The sequence below is a fragment of the Entelurus aequoreus genome, linkage group LG27, assembly GCF_033978785.1.
Source record: "Entelurus aequoreus isolate RoL-2023_Sb linkage group LG27, RoL_Eaeq_v1.1, whole genome shotgun sequence".
NCBI lineage: Eukaryota > Metazoa > Chordata > Actinopteri > Syngnathiformes > Syngnathidae > Entelurus > Entelurus aequoreus.
In genome coordinates this window covers 14,510,567-14,527,150 of record NC_084757.1, presented here as the reverse complement: position 1 = coordinate 14,527,150, position 16,584 = coordinate 14,510,567, and the positions used below count along the sequence as shown (strand labels likewise).

Below are 16,584 nucleotides of genomic sequence, written 5' to 3'. Positions count from 1 at the left end.
ATACTCAGAACCCCTTGCAGCACTAACTCTCCCGGGACGCTACAATATACACCCCGCCCAACAAAACCTGCCCCCCTTATCCCCCGCCCACCTCAAGGTCTCAAGTTTGGCAAGTATGACTAATACACCCCCATACCATCACAGATGCTGACTTTTGAACTTTGCGCCTATAACAGTCCGGATGGTTCTTCTCCTCCTTGGTCCGGAGGACACATGTCGCAGGCATCAAATTCCAAATGAGCTAATATTTGCCAAAAAATAACAAGGTTTTCCAGTTCAAACTTTAAGTATCTTGTCTTTGCAGTCTATTCAATTGAATATAGATTGAAAAGGATTTGCAAATCATTGTATTCTGTTTTTATTTAACATTTACACAACGTGCCAACTTCACTGGTTTTGGGTTTTGTATATGTGTGGTTGCCGATACGATACAGGGACGACATTATCCTTTTAGAACGATTCGATCTGACACGATTCGGCGAGTTGAGATTGATTCAGTAACTTTTTAGCAAAAAAAGGGTGAATGTTCCTATATTCCTGGTATTTCTTGTAAGGGAAGTGTGCATAAATGAATTATGGATACAAACAAGCAAGTAAACAACAATTAATGGCCAATGCATTTACATATTATTTAAATGAAGTGCAATCAGCACTTTAGGTTAAAGTAAATAAAAAACTGTTTCTGCTCACATTTCCAACATTAAATCAATGTTCATTAACAGTACAGTAACCAACATATTATCAGTAGATTTACTTGCTAAATAAAGTTCCCTGACCCGATCATTCAGTATCTGTTCTCTGCCCTGGCGTCCCAGGTGTGCCCCCTCATCCCTGTTGATGCTGTTGGCCCCTCACTTCCTAATTTCCATAGCCTCCTTGATCCATCTCTATTATTTATTTGTTTCTAATGAAATAACTTTTCCTTGGATGCACATTTGCGTATTGTGTGTTACACATCATTACGCCGTAACTTGCTCCGCTGTCACTTCCATTTTGTCAGTCGTGTCTTTTGTGGCTTAAAGATGTGTTGCACCTTAAAATTATTGTTTTGTCATTTGCGTTTGTGTTTACCTTTTCACCAGGTTGCTTTAATGATGTCACATACACTTTAACGTTTAACATTCTTTTTTTTTTAAGTGTTAAACTTCATATAAGGTCTGCCGTTCTTAAATCTAATGTTTTTTTTGTTAGTATCAATAAAATTGATCGATTACCTTTTCGATCTTGGATTGATACCTATCTTCGGTAAGGCTTTTTTTACAGAGCACAGATCGATATACTTGAAATTTTGGAATATAAATCAATTTATTAATACATCGATCAATCGTTACACCCTATTACCTGTCTGCACACACATACACACACTCACACACACACACGTTGCAACTACACATTCATGTCACACAGTGGCGGGCCGTGCGTTTCCCACCTAGGCCTTCAGTTTTTGATTGATTGATTGAGACTTTAATTAGTAGATTGCACAGTACAGTACATATTCCGTACAATTGACCACTAAATGGTAACACCCGAATACGTTTTTCAACTTGTTTAAATCGGGGTCCACGTTAATCAATTCATGATGTCCGACTTCAAAGATTACCTCTCAAAATACCATAATTTATGTCACCACATGACCATTGCTGGAGAAATACTATATAAAAACACATTTATGCACTACTGGGCATTGAAGCACCACCAACTGTGTACAAAACAGTTTATTTTCTGGCGCATTTAAAAATCAATAAACCCGCATCAGCAATTAAAACATATCTTATGTGGGACTGTCAAAATTAAAATTGCAAAAAACATAAACAAAATATTTGAACTCACAATTTGTAAAACCCATTCGAGCTTCCGGGGTTGGCCGACATCGTCTCACAAGATGTAGTTTCTCTTTAAATATCATTCTTGAAAATGGCCTTGCAAATATATGTGTTGTCTTGTCTAATCATAAAAGATGCAGACGAGGCGTGTTGGCTGAGTTCTTAAAGTTTACTCCACAGCGTGCTCATCAAAAACATCCAGCATGGGTACATTCAACAACCTAAACAGGGCTACTGCACATGCTCTTCACTACTGTGGCATGCTGGGTAATGGAGTTCTTATGTTACCTAGCTCATAACATCACAATATGTATCTGCCTTAGGCCAGCTGGAAGGCCTTACTGACAACAAGTCATGATCTGATTGGCTATCGCAATTGTCTATCAACTGTATGTGTCCGTTCACTGAAAGTGTACAGACGCCCGCATTGTTGATTCTGAAGGCCTCGGGCTGATTTTGTACAGCGTGGCAACATAAGCTAGCTGAATTCTGATTGGATAAAAACTATATAACCTAAAAACAACAGCGCTGGAAGGAGCATGATATGGCATGAAGAGAATATGAATACTTTTAGATATTTAGGGAAAGTAAATTAAAAAATACTTTTATCTTTAATTATGATCATGATTTCTGGTAATGTTAGACCAGCCGAGAAGGCCTTGCTGGCCCTGACGGCACATCCCTGATGTCACACGATGCATACAATTAATTTTTTTGTGGCGCCCTCTACTGGTTGCGGTCAAAATGCTTTCGATGACATGCTAACACAGAGGTGTCTAAAGGTCGGCTCCAGGGGGCCCTTAGCTCATTTTTTATTGGCCATTGGCAAATAAAAAGATAATTGAATCCCTCCAGGATTTCGCAATGTGGCGATCACGCCAATTCACGCCAATCCTGCGATCTATGCGCGACCTCACAACTGCACATTTTGGTCATCAGTGTTATTTTTGCCAATCCTGTTTGTCTTGTTTAGGCAAAGTAGGAACAACAACATGTAACAATACATCAGCTCTTCATTGCTCAAGCGGCACAATTGTTGTCCTCTCTAGCACTGAGCCTTTTGGGTAATGTAGTGTATAGACCAGTGGTTCTTAACCTGGGTTCGATCGAACCCTAGGGGTTCGGTGAGTCGGGCTCAGGGGTTCGGCGCAGGTCAAGACACACCCGACTCATCGTGTAAATAAAAACTTCTCCCTATCGGCGTATTGCGGATACGGCAACAGCAGAAGTCACACTGATTTGCAGGTGTGTAATTTGTTGTGAGTTTATGCACTGTGTTGGTTTTGTTGTTTGAACAAGGTGATGTTCATGCACGCTTCATTTTGTGCACCAGTAAAAAAACATGGTAACACTTTAGTATGGGGAACATATTCACCATTAATTTGTTGCTTATTAACATGCCAAATTAGTAACATATTGGCTCTTAACTAGTCATTATTAAGTACTTATTAATGCCTTATTCGGCATGGCCTTATTATAACCCTAACCCTCTAACCCTGGCCCTAACCCTCTAACCCTAACCAAATAACTCTAAATGAAGTCTTTGTTACTTAGAATATGCTCCCCTAGTGTCCAAAAAACTCTAAATTAAGTCTTTGTTACTTAGAATATGTTCCACATACTAAAGTGTTACCAAAAACATATAACTTTGTCTGGAATTTGAAAAATACCCATCATTTTATTTTTACTAAAGAAGGGTTCGGTGAATGCGCATATGAAACTGGTGGGGTTCGGTACCTCCAACAAGGTTAAGAACCACTCGTATAGACCTTTAGCAGCACACTGGTTTCCTAACTTTCTAAGTGTCTTCATATATTCATTTAAACTTTATTTATCCCAAGTAAGGCAATTAGGAACATATCCTTATTTTCAATGCTGGCCCAGCAAAAAGACAACATTTACTTGTTAGAGATGTTGAAGTGTAATGATTATCTCTCGTCAGCTCTCATTTGCCAACAAAAAGGAGGGCAATAGGTCACTCTCAGCAACATAAATTCATCTTTAAGATGGACAAACACTTTTTAAGTGTAAAATAAAAAAGGAAAATGTCTGCAACTTGTGGACGACAGAGCAGACTATGGACAATAAGGAAGAATTTGGTGGTGTTTCTCTCTATAATTATAATTGTTACTATTCATCCATCCAAATTTCTACCGCTTGTCCCTTTCCGGGCAGAAGGCAAGGTACACCCTTGACAAGTCGCCACCTCATCGCAGGGCCAACACAGATGGACCGACGACCATTAACACTGACATTCACACAGTGGAGCCAATTTAGTGTTGCCAATTAGCTTATCCACAGGTGCATGTCTTTGGAGATGGGAGGAAGCCGTAGTACCCAGAGTGAACCCACGCAGTCATGGGGAGAAGATGCAAAGTCCACATAGAAAAACCCCAAGCTTGGGAATCGGGCTTTGGAGCTGTTGCATCAGATGGATTGACATGAATCATGTCTCCAACACTTGCGATGTCAATTGAAACAAAGGAGAGGTTTATCAAACTTCCTCAAGAAGACAATGTTGCAAACAATGTTAATTGTTCACAGTCACCTGTGTCTAAAATCTGGACCAAGCACAAACAACACGGGAAGGTTACAAAAGGCAAGCATACTGGTCGACCAAGGAAAACTTCAAGTGTCAAGAAAGAAACTTTAAAGCAATATGTCTTGAAAAGAGAAAATGCAGAGCAAAACAAATGGGCGGAGACTGTGACCGAACTGTAATAAATTGCCTAAAGGAAATGGAATTTAAATACAGAAAAACTAAATGAAAGTCATCATTAACACCTGAAGTGAAAAAATAAAACAAGGTTCCGGTGGGCTAAAGAAAAGCAATGGTGGACAATAGAAGACTGGATGAAAGTTAGGGTTGGGTATCGAGTATCGAGTATCGATTGGAACCGGGACTAACTTTCCGATTCTCCCGAAATCGTTCAAAAGTTTAAATTTCGATTCCTATTTTCGATACCAGTCCGCCGACCGGAAAAAAATATGTCCGAAGCCGCTGAACACCAACGAAGAAGCGCCAACCGCCGGAAGTGTTAACATAGCCGAGCGAGTCAGTCAAGCTCAAGCATGGATAGCGGGCGTCGGCGGTCGAAAGTGTGGCTTTACTTTACAAAAAAAAATGAAATAACCGCGAAATAACAGAGCTCCATGTCCATCAAGAAACGAGTGGAGAGAGAGCTGCAGATGTACCAGGACGTTCCACCGATACTTATGTCTGACGACCTTGCTACATGGTGGTGGTCCGGTGGAACCAACAAAAGACTTATCCTTTGCTGTCATATCTCGCTTTCTCCTATTTTATGCGTTCAAGCTTCTTCCACACCCAGCGAACGTGTATTTTCCACAGCAGGAGACACTATCTGTCCAGAACGCTCACGCATCCTGCCTGAGAAGGCGGATATGGTAATTTTCCTAAACAAGAACTGTCTCTGATTTTATACTGTACCTGCTGCTAATCTGGACTGGGTTTTGCAAGTTGTTTCTTATTGTTTATTTGCTTTTCTGCACCAGGTTATCCCATCAGTGGGAGCACGGTAACATTTTTAAGTACCTGCAGCATCATACACTTGTGTGTGTAAATGTGTTTTCATGAGGTTTCCTGCAGCATCATACACTTGTGTGTAAATGTGTTTTCATGAGGTTTCCTGCAGCATCATACACTTGTGTGTAAATGTGTTTTCATGAGGTTTTCAAAAATAAAGCTCTCTTGAGGAAAGCGTACCCCTGGGAAAATGTATTCATAATTTATAATATTTATATTCAAGTTCATAGATTTGATATTTATATTCTAGTTGAAAACAGCCCTGTGAGGAATTTATAGTAAAGTTCATAAAAAGTTAATAGAATTAAAATTGATGGAGAATGTCAGACTATTTAATTCAGAAAGACTGTAGGTTAGCTAGCTCATTTAAAATATCCTAAACTTTTTTTTGACCCGGCCTCTTAAAAGAATCGGAACCGAGAATCGTCAGGAATCGGAATCGAAACAAAGAATCGGAATCGTTCGAATTCAAACGATACCCAACCCTAATGAAAGCCATATTCAGTGATGAATCGTGCTTCTGCATTGGGCAAGATTATGATGCTGGAACTTTTGTTTGGTGTCGTTCCAATGAGATTTATGAAGACGACTGCCTGAAGAAAACATGCACATTTCCACAGTCATTGATGATATGGGGCTGCAACCAGGTAATGTCACTGGGGAGATGGCTGTCATTACATCTTCAATAAATGCACAAGTTTACATTGATATTTTGGACACTTTTCTTGTTCCATCAATCAAAAGGATTGATGGAACAATGTCATTTTTCAAGATAATATTGCATCTTACCAAAGAGCAAAATCTGTAAAAACTGTCCTTTTTGAAGAATACATTTGGTCAATGTCATGGCCTGCAAGTAGTCCGGGTCTCAATCCAATTGAAATGATTGGAAAGACATGACTGCCTACTTTGGTGTAACTTTGTTAATACCGGCATGCTTTTATTTTGAAGGCCGTCCTTTATGGGCTATGGGATGTGTACCGCGGATGCTTCCCAATTGTTGCTGTGCGGACCAGAGTCTGTGACGTTCCGGCAGTAAATGGAGTTTTTTTCCCCTCATGAAAATTAAACGGGTATGGGAATTGTTGTGAGGGTTGTAGGTTTAAAGTGGAGATGAAAAAATCAGATAATCATCTGTCTATATATTCATATTCATTGAGTGGAAAAACGAGAGCGGAATACAACTCCTTTGTTTGGATCACAACGCCCAAAGTATATAACCTTATTTACCAATATGTACCATTTTTGTTGAGCTGTGTGAGAAATTTCAAGTTGATCCAATTTTGGGGTTTAATAACACCGCTATCATGTGGTGTTGTTTTTTTTTTTACAATGTTATAGCACAGACGTTACTCTACAGTGGCGCACGATTTGACAAATGTACACCCTTTTTTGTGCAACGGATCCGAAGAGTTAGCTTACACAAACATTACGTGATTAAACTATACAAAGATGCACACCTCCATTACATGTTGCAGAACATGTGGAGCAGTAAACACAAACATACACTCACACATTTTGCCATCGGTTACACAAAAACATACACACTTACTGGTTACATACAGGTGCGCTACCTCAGTGCTGCCTCACAGTGGATGCTTGCAACATTACAGCATAACTTAATTGCTTTGGCTCATTCCTCAATGGAAAATGCTGTTTCAATCTAGCTGTTTTTGTGTTGCAATTTTCACAATGTATACCTTCATTTTTTAGCATTAATACCTACTAATTATATAGTTATCATCATACATTATGTACTTATTATGTAGGTTAGTTGGTTCTTAAAACCTTGTGTCTCTAGCTCTACCGTTTATATCATTTGTAACAGCAAATAATACATACAGTTGTGCTCATAAGTTTACATACCCTGAGAGAATTTATGATTTCTTGGCCATTCTTCAGAGAATATGAATGATAACACAACAACCTTTCTTCCACTCATGCTTAATGGTTGTGTGAAGCTATTTATTGGCAAACAACTGTGTTTACTCTCTTTAAATCAAAATGACAAAAGAAAGTACCCAAATGACCCTGATCAAAAGTTTACATGCCCCAGTGACTTTGATCTGATAACATGCACTAAAGTTGACACAAACAGGTTTGAATGGCTAATCAAGGTTCCAATCCTCACCTGTGACCTGTTTGTTTGTAATTAATGTGTGTGTATAAAAGGTCAGTGAGTTTCTGGGCTTCTGACAGACCATTGCATCTTTCATCCAGTGCTGCACAGATGTTTCTGGATTCTGAGTCATGGGGAAGGCAAAAGGATTGTCAAAGGATCTGCGAGAAAAGGTAATTGAACTGCATAAAACAGGAAAGGGGTATAAAAAGATATCCAAGGAATTGAGAATGCCAATCAGCAGTGTTCAAACGCTGATTAAGAAGTGGAAAATGAGGGATTCAGGTAGACCAGCAAAGATTTCAGCCACAACTGCCAGGAAAATTGTTCGAAATACAAAGAAAAATCCACAAATAACTTCAGCTGAAATACAGGACTCGCTGAAAAAATTTGGTGTGGCTGTTTCAAGATGCACAATAAGGAGGCACTTGAAGAAAAATGGGCTGCATGGTCGAGTCGCCAGAAAAAAGCCATTTCTGTGCAAATGTCACAAAGTATCCCGCTTACATTACGCCAAACAGCACAGAGACAAGCCTCAAAACTTCTGGAACAAAGTAATTTGGAGTGATGGCTTTCTTCTGACAGCCCGGGGGCCTGGTCAGGTCCGTGAACAGGTTTTATCCGGCCCGCGGGATGAGTTTGCTAAGTATAGAAATTAACCTGAAATTTTTTTATGAAAGAAATGGCTGTTCTAAATGTGTCCACTGGATGTCGAAATAGCAATTATTTGTAGATGATGCTACATATGTACAAAATAAACCATATGATGTTAGTGTACTAGTTGAGGAAAATGAGCAAATAACATACTGTAATTAGATTTTTATATAATTGTTTTTATCTTGATAGATTGAAAATTAACACCAATGAGTTGACTGATGGACATTATCACATAATTCATTCAGAAAATATAAAGGTAGAAAACTATTTACCGCAACATGTAAGTGTAAAAAACAACAACAACAATATTATGATTTGTACAATTTTAGAATGTGCTTGTTCTATTTTTAAACTAAGAAAACAATCTGAAATTGTCTTTATTTTTAAGTTATTGTGCCGTGATTTTACCAGTCCGGCCCACTTGGGAGTACATTTTTCTCCATGTGCCCCCCCGATCTAAAAAGAGTTTGACACCCCTGCCCCAATGCATTTTCTAATATAAATGATAAATGGGTTATACTTGTATAGCGCTTTTCTACCTTCAAGGTACTCAAAGCGCTTTGACAGTATTTCCACATTCACCCATTCACACACACATTCACACACTGATGGCGGGAGCTGCCATGCAAGGCGCTAACCAGCAGCCATCAGGAGCAAGGGTGAAGTGTCTTGTCCAAGGACACAACGGACGTGACTAGGATGGTAGTAGGTGGGGATTGAACCCCAGTAACCAGCAACCTTCCGATTGCTGGCACGGCCACTCTACCAACTTCGCCACAAGCTGTAATTGGCGTGGTTAAAAAAAACAACATTCAACTGGAATGTAGTTTTAGATGCACAATATTGATTCACATGTAAAAAAAAAAAAAAGTTAAATAAAAAAATTAAATAGAAAATAAATACAAATTTAACAAATTTTCATATTTCCTAGAAAAAAATATTGTAACATGAAAAACAATTTTGTTTGCCTAATCATAGAACAAATGTGCCCAGCCTGTGGAACACGGTTTAGGCGCCATAGGGAAGATTTCGGGGATCCCACAAAGCGGTTTGTTTTTGTTCTCTGAAATTAGCCCCCCGAAACACACACACACACACACACACACACACACACACACACACACACACACACACACACACACACACACACACACACACACACACACACAGTCCTGCCTCTTGCAGTCAGTCTCAAAATCTGTCAATTAATTCTGTTTTTTCCCCCGAGCCACCTAAGTCGACGAGGCAGAGAAACGCATAACAAGCATTTCTCAGCGCTCCTTAACAGCTAAACTTGTTAATCTCTTGTGTGTCTTAATGGTGTCTCGTTAAGGAATCAGCGAGTAAATAGTGCCTTTTACAAATCTGATTTGTACGGTCAACACAATGAAAATATGAAGCTGCTTTTCTTCTGTTTTTGTACTTATTCTAAGAGCATTTCCCTGGAGTTTTTCTTTAAGGGGAACTGCACTTTTACAATCTGGCTTCAACACGTATTATCGTACATCGTTACTCGTTTCAACAAGCAAGCAGTGTGGATTATGTAGAGTTGTAAACTATGGGTGTCCAATCTTTTTCACACTAGTGTGCCGTGAGATACAGTCTGGTGTGCCGTGGGAGATTATCTAATTTAACCTATTTTGGGTTAAAAATATTTTTTACAAACCAGTAATTATAGTCTGCAAATTATGTGTTGTTGTTGAGTGTGGGTGCTGTCTAGAGCTCGGCAGAGTAATCGTGTAATACTCTTACATATCAGTAGGTGGCAGCCGGTAGCTAATTGCTTTGTAGATGTCAGAAACAGCGGAAGGCAGTGTGCAGGTAAAAATGTGTCTAATGCTTAAACAAAAGGTGAGTGCCCCTAAGAAAAGGCATTGAAGCTTAGAGAAGGCTATGCAGAACAAAACTAAAACTGAACTGGCTACAAAGTAAACAAAAACAGAATGCTGGACGACAGCAAAGACTTACTGTGGAGCAAAGACGGCGTCCACAATGTACAACCGAACATGACGTGACAATCAACAATGTCCCCACAAAGAAGGATTAAAAACAACTTAAATATTATTGATTGCTAAAACAAAGCAGGTGCGGGGAATAGCGTTCAAGGAAGACATGAAACTGCTACAGGAAAATACCAAAAAAAGAGAAAAAGCCACCAAAATAGGAGCGCAAGACAAGAAGTAAAACACTACACACAGGAAAACAGCAAAAAAACTCAAAATAAGTCAGGGTGTGATGTGACAGGTGGTGACAGTACACCTACTTTGAGACAAGAGCTATAGTGATGCATGCTTGGTTATGGTTTAAAGCAGTGGTTCTTAACCTGGGTTCGATCGAACCCTAGGGGTACGGTGAGTCGGGCTCAGGGGTTCGGCGGAGGTCAAAACACACCCGACTCGTGTAAATAAAAACTTCTCCCTATCGGCGTATTACGGATACGGCAACAGCAGAAGTCACACTGATTTGCAGGTGTGTAATTTGTTGTGAGTTTATGCATTGTGTTGATTTTGTTGTTTGAACAAGGTGATGTTCATGCACGCTTCATTTTGTGCACCAGTAAAAAAACATGGTAACACTTTAGTATGGGGAACATATTCACCATTAATTAGTTGCTTATTAACATGCAAATTAGTAACATATTGGCTCTTAACTAGTCATTATTAAGTACTTATTAATGCCTTATTCGGCATGACCTTATTTTAACCCTAACCCTCTAACCCTGGCCCTAACCCGCTAACCCTAACCAAATAACTCTAAACTAAGTCTTTGTTACTTAGAATATGTTCCCCATACTAAAGTGTTACCAAAAACATATAACTTTGTCTTGAATTTGAATTTTTTTTTTTTTTTTTTCACTAAAGAAGGGTTCGGTCAATGCGCATATGAAACTGGTGGGGTTCGGTACCTCCAACAAGGTTAAGAACCACTGGTTTAAAGTCATACCCAACAATTGTGGCAACGACTTTTTACTGTCAACTAAGTTTCGTTTTTAATGATTTCTGCTGGTGGTGTGCCTCTGGATTTTTTCAACGCAAAAAATGTGCCTTGGCTTAAAAAAGGTTGAAAAACACCGTTATAGGTGATAAAGGAAATTAGTGTACTTTGGGGGAATTTCAGGCAATATTAAAGGATTCCAAAAAATGGTTCTATTGGGCACTGTACTTGTTTTTGTTTTGAAATAGTTTTTACTGAAACATTTTAGTTTCTACCTATAGTGTGATTTTTATGTTAATGTAAGTAATTTATATATTTGTTTAATAATTGTTGTTTTTGTTGTTGTTATATGTATTATGAAACCTGTTTTGCTGCCCTCTTGGCCAGGTCACTCTTGTAAAAGTGATTTTAATTTCAACAAGTTTTTACCTGGTTAAATGAAGAACAATTAAATTTATGAAAATATGATAACTAGGGCTGTCAAAAATAATGAGTTGACTCATGCGATTAATCACAAATGTAATCATATACTGTGTACACGCAGATTAACCACGCAATTTGTTTGGCTCCTTCGCCTTCTAATCTATTCTAACAATACAATTGCATTTGTGTGCAGTTATTGGGGTCTTTTTAAGGTAATTGACATTTGTAAGTTAATTGAAATTATGCAACTAATACTATGAGGAATCAAAATTCAAAAGTGTGATTAATCTGATTTTGAAAAGTTAGTCTTTCGATAGCATTACTAATAACATATCAGTTATATTGAATTCATTTTATTTTTTACAATTTATCGAGGGCCAATAAAAAGCGAGCTAGGGGCCGAAATTGGCCACCCGTCGAGTAAGATGTATCTAGTTGATACTACTATGATTACATCGATAGTTTTTATCTTCACAAAATATTTTTCCTTTTTTTTAAATTCATATTATTATAAACTCAACTTATGAGGGAATTTTGCCTATCATTCACGATCATTATGCTCTCATAATGATCGTGAATGATAGGCATCACATTTTTTTAGGATTCTAAAGATGATAAAAAATGCTTGAAAGATGCAGCTAACGGGACTCATTGTTGTCGCCCTCTAAAACGACTTCAAAACCCTCCAATGTTTTATATACATGCTGCAAGTCTATATATAATCTAGTAACATAACAATGTAATATGTTCAATATTTACCACATTTTGATCATTTTAATAACCGATTCCTTCAGCGCATTTATTTCCGTTACCATAGCAGCGCACTTCCGACTTCTGGCAACAAATGTGTGTTCCTATTTCCGGACACAAAGTCGTGTGTGTTGTAACCACGGCAGACTTGGTAACTGACATCGAAGACGGCTATTTTTGGACAATTGAGGATTCACAACCTTATCTTTTTGAAGCTGAATGTATGGAGGATGATCTGCTGCTTCTAGAAGCCAGCACGAAGGAAGGGTGAGACGTTGGCGCAGACGGTAGCCGAGAGAGTGAGGTCAGTGTGACTCGAAGCTGCAAAATGTGGAACTTGAAGCCAAGTTATTTTGACATAAATGGAGTCTCTACCCAAATAAACCGAAAAAAAACTCAATTCTCGGCTAGCTGGACCAAAGGTTCAACTATCCTTAGAGTGAGTCACACTTTATTATTATTTGTGATGCATAACAGTACATACGCAGTCTGGCTAGCTGTGTACAACCAAAACAAGAAATTTTGGCTAATACTTTACAGATACTGTAAAGATACTGATTGTTCCTGTTTTTCAGTTACGTTGTATTACAAACTCGAACGTGTTTCGTTTTGACACAGTTGCTAGCTTATCTTTTTCCATAGTTAGCTTTTATGACTAATACCGAAGCACGCCAATGTGTTAGTACGTTAGAAAAAGAGTTCCTCGGTGTTTGCTATTAGAATAACAATGTCGCTACAGCTTGGTTATTATCAAACAGATTACGGAACGTAAATGAAGTATTGTTGATGGTTTTTGAATGCCTTTTTTAAGTGATTTAGAGGTAGAATTGATGGCTCCCATTAGCTGCATTGCTAGCCACCGAGAACAAACCGATTTTTACATGTTAGAAAGCGAAAAAAATAAGAAAACCTTTTGTCTTCTTGTCTCTCATAATGATTATGAACAATAGGCAAAAGTGCAGTTCCCCTTTAAGATTGACCTAGTAAGCCATTAACAGGAACACCACCCTTTCAAAAGACAACAATATATATATATATATATATATATATATATATATATATATATATATATATATATATATATATATATATATATATACATATATACACTGCCGTTCAAAAATTTGGGGTCACATTGAAATGTCCTTATTTTTGAAGGAAAAGCACTGTACTTTTCAATGAAGATAACTTTAAACTAGTCTTAACTTTAAAGAAATACACTCTATACATTGCTAATGTGGTAAATGACTATTCTAGCTGCAAATGTCTGGTTTTTGGTGCAATATCTACATAGGTGTATAGAGGCCCATTTCCAGCAACTATCACTCCAGTGTTCTAATGGTACAATGTGTTTGCTCATTGGCTCAGAAGGCTAATTGATGATTAGAAAACCCTTGTGCAATCATGTTCACACATCTGAAAACAGTTTAGCTCGTTACAGAAGTTACAAAACTGACCTTCCTTTGAGCAGATTGAGTTTCTGGAGCATCACATTTGTGGGGTCAATTAAACGCTGAAAATGGCCAGAAAAAGAGAACTTTCATCTGAAACTCGACAATCTATTCTTGTTCTTTAGAAATGAAGGCTATTCCACAAAATTGTTCGGTTGACCCCAAACTTTTGAACGGTAGTGTATGTATGTGTATATATATATATATATATATATATATATATATATATATATATATATATATATATATATATATATATATATATATATATATATATATATATATATATATTTATATTTTAAACACTTACACCCGTTTTGTAGCCTCTTCTTTTAGTTTCTCCCCCTCCTGTCCTGTCTTTTAACCTCTTTATCTCGCAATCGTTTGTGTTTCCGGAGGAAAGCTTAGCAGCAAAACCAACAGGGCCTCCAGCGAGTGTGAGGGACAAAGAGTCGGAGGCACACAGAGGAACTTACCTCATAGTCCATGTCCAACACGTCGTCAGTCCTCCTGCGTCTGCAAACACATTTAGTCTGCAAGTGTATCCTAATTTTAAACCACTTTTTCAAATAAATGCATGGGAGGGGTCGCCTACCTCACATCGGCTCGCAATCACTTATAGCACTTTTGCAGGATTCAAGGGCTTTACAGCCATTGAGAAAAAGCATTACAGGTATTTTTAGGCACTGTAGTTTAGCATTTTTACACAAATACATACAATGGTACCTCAATTTAAAACTAGCTCAACTTAAGAGTTCATTGTTATGCTTTAAGTCTGTGGTCCCCAGCTACAGTCCGTGTACCGGTCCATGACGCATTTGCTACCAATAAATAAATTATACACGACCGCATTTTCTCCGACTTAACTGCACTTCTTTTGGAATTTTTTGGATCATTTACAATCTTTGTGTAACACAAAAACACATGTTTTTTTTAATGCATTCTAACTTGTAAATAAGAGCTAGCAAAAGTCAGCGAGCAAGATAGGTAATGGGATTCGCTTATTTTCACCTTCAAAGCTCTCTAAAAAACATAAAAAAACCTCCATCAACATTTTATATACATATTTAAAGAATATATGTAATGTGTTAACAGGCACATTCATAATAACATGTAATACTGTATATAGATATTTTGATCATTTTAAGCATATGGCAGCGTATTAATTTCACAGACGCATCTCAACGCTCGCTATTTCCATCAACAGCAACAGCTATCACTAATCATGACAGACTTTATGAGAGACAACGACGACTACTTTAGGACAATGCTGGTCTAGAACCTCATACTTTTGAGTATGAATATATGTAGAATAGGGTTGTCCCGATACCAATATTTTGGTACTGGTACCAAAATGTATTTCGATACTTTTCTAAATAAAGGGGACCACAAAAAATGGCATCATTGGCTTTATTTTAACAAAAAATCTTACGGTAAATTAAACATGTTTCTTGTTGCAATCGAAGAACAACTTTGACCTTAAATAAAATAGTGAACAAACTAGACAACTTGTCTTTTAGTCGTAAGTAAGCAAACAAAGGCTCCTAATTAGTCTGCTGACATATGCAGTAACATATTGTGTCTTTTCGCATTCTATTATTTGGTCAACATTATGAGGGACAGGCTGTAGAAAATGGATTATTAATCTACTTGTTCATTTACTGTTAACATCTGCTTATTTAGTGTTTTAACATGTTCTATCTACACTTCTGTTAAAATGTAATAATCACTTATTCTTCGGTTGTTTGATACTTTACATTAGTTTGGGATGTTACCACACATTTAGGTATCGATCCGATACCAAGTAGTTACAGGATCATACATTGGTCATATTCAAAGTCCTCATTTGTCCAGGGACATATTTCCTGACTTTATAAACATAATATACATTTTAAAAAAAGGAAAAATACTTTGTGAAGATAAATATCGATTTAATCATAGTATCGACTAGATACGCTCTTGTACTTGATATCATTACAGTGGATGTCCGGTGTAGATCCACCCATGGCATTTGTTTACATGAGCTACGGTGTGTAGTGAAGCATGTTTAGCTATTCCTCGTCCTGCAGGGATGATACTTGTAAGAAACATACTTTATTTGTTGCCATGCAGGCGAGGATTAGTGATTTAGAAGTAGCTAAAACACTGACGACTGCGGATGGATGTTAGCCATCCACAACTTAAACCCGGAATATGGCGAGAAAGACACAAAAAGAAAAAAATGTTTTAACCCTTCATGTGGAATATGATATTTAATCTAAATTGGAAGCTATAAACATCGCATCAGTCAGCATCCCAGTGAGCGCAGACATTGTACAGTAAGTGATCGTTTTATTATGTTCGAAATGTGTATATTTTGTTTAGCACTTAGTAATACTGCTACATAATGTTATAGTGTCTCACTGCATCTGCTTATAACTTAGCTTCTAAAACTTGTAACTCATCCTCTTTATATAAAGTAGGCAGTTCCCCTTTTGTGTATTTTAACTAAAAAAATTATATTTTCAAAAATTATGAATTGAAATGAATAACAATGGTGATTTGAATGTTAATTATTTATTAATTTTTATACTTTTTTCAACCCCTCATGTGGATTATGATATTTAATCTAAATTGGAAGATATAAACATCCCATCAGTCAGCATCCCAGTGAGAGCAGACATTGTAAAGTAAGTGATCGTTTTATTATGTTCGAAAGGTGTATATTTTGTTTAGGACTTAGCAATACTTTTACATAATGCTATAGTGTTTCACTCTAGCTGCATTTGCTTATCACTTAGCTTCTAAAACTTGTAACTCATCAGGCTCAAAAACATAATGTTCCTGATCATCATTTGTCCCAAAGTAGTCTTCCTTGTCTCTCAGGAAGTATGCCGTAAG

At 37.5% G+C, this 16,584-nt stretch overlaps 1 long non-coding RNA gene across 4 annotated transcripts in view; it reads left to right on the top strand.

Moving 5' to 3' along the window:
* LOC133644657 (uncharacterized) overlaps positions 1-16,584 on the top strand; it is a 164,782-nt gene that overhangs the window by 56,814 nt on the left and 91,384 nt on the right. The window contains exon 4 of one of the 4 annotated variants that reach the window (XR_009824804.1): positions 7,591-7,662. The exons of the other annotated variants lie outside the window; for them this stretch is intronic. This is a non-coding gene — a long non-coding RNA (uncharacterized LOC133644657). The remainder of the gene's footprint in view (positions 1-7,590; positions 7,663-16,584) is intronic. 4 annotated transcript variants of the gene reach the window in all.